Source organism: Pteropus vampyrus, unplaced genomic scaffold (genome assembly GCF_000151845.1).
Source record: "Pteropus vampyrus isolate Shadow unplaced genomic scaffold, Pvam_2.0 Scaffold190, whole genome shotgun sequence".
NCBI classification, from domain to species: Eukaryota; Metazoa; Chordata; class Mammalia; order Chiroptera; family Pteropodidae; genus Pteropus; species Pteropus vampyrus.
Genome location: NW_011888971.1, coordinates 617,291 through 618,036, shown reverse-complemented (window position 1 = coordinate 618,036; position 746 = coordinate 617,291). Strand labels below are relative to the sequence as shown.

The 746-nt window shown below is 39.4% G+C and overlaps 1 pseudogene; it reads right to left on the bottom strand.

Moving 5' to 3' along the window:
- Nucleotides 1-297: 297 nt before the first annotated feature.
- Nucleotides 298-416, bottom strand: LOC111746458 (annotated as a pseudogene).
- Between the last annotated feature and the right edge of the window lie 330 nt (nt 417-746).

Sequence of the window (746 nt, the reverse complement as noted above, 5' to 3'; positions counted from 1 at the left end):
GCCACTGCTGCCTCTCAGATATGAAACAACCTAACTTATTAGCGAAGCAGAAGTCCTCACTTCCTTCTTCCTGGGCCATACTACAGAACGTGGATTAGACTAATCTCAGTAGGTTCTCCCTAAAATCTGTAAGACAATGCGAAGTTGCTTCTTCCTAAAATCGATAAGATAATGTGACGTCACTTTATTCCTTTTTAATTTTTTAATTTTTTTATATATTTTTTTCAGGAAAGGCAACCCTTAGTTGACCTCACAGATTGCAAGGACCTTGTCAGCTTACAATCCTTTATTTGTTTACGCCTACAGCACCAGGTCTTCCTAGGTGGTCTCCCATCCAAGTATTAACCAGGTCCGACCCTGCTTAGCTTCCGAGATCAGACAGAATCAGGCTTGTTCAGGGTGGCATGGCCGTAGACGCTTTTCTCCTTTTAATCATCTCAAATTCTTTCAGAAAATCATGAGAATGAAGAGACCCTTACACGTTATAAAAGAATCTGCTATCGTTGAAAACAAATCTAACGTAGCCCATCCATGGTTTCTAGTAAAGTACCTCAGAAAAGTGCTTCTGCCTTTGGAATTGGCAAAATAATACCAATTTTTCACAATTTCTTCCAAAAAATACAAGCAGAAAGAACACTTCCTAACTCACGAAGTATGGCCTTCCTCCGACAACAAAACTGGGTAAAAACATGGTGAGAAAAGAAAACCAAGGGGCAATATCTCTCATGAATTTAGACAAAATGTCA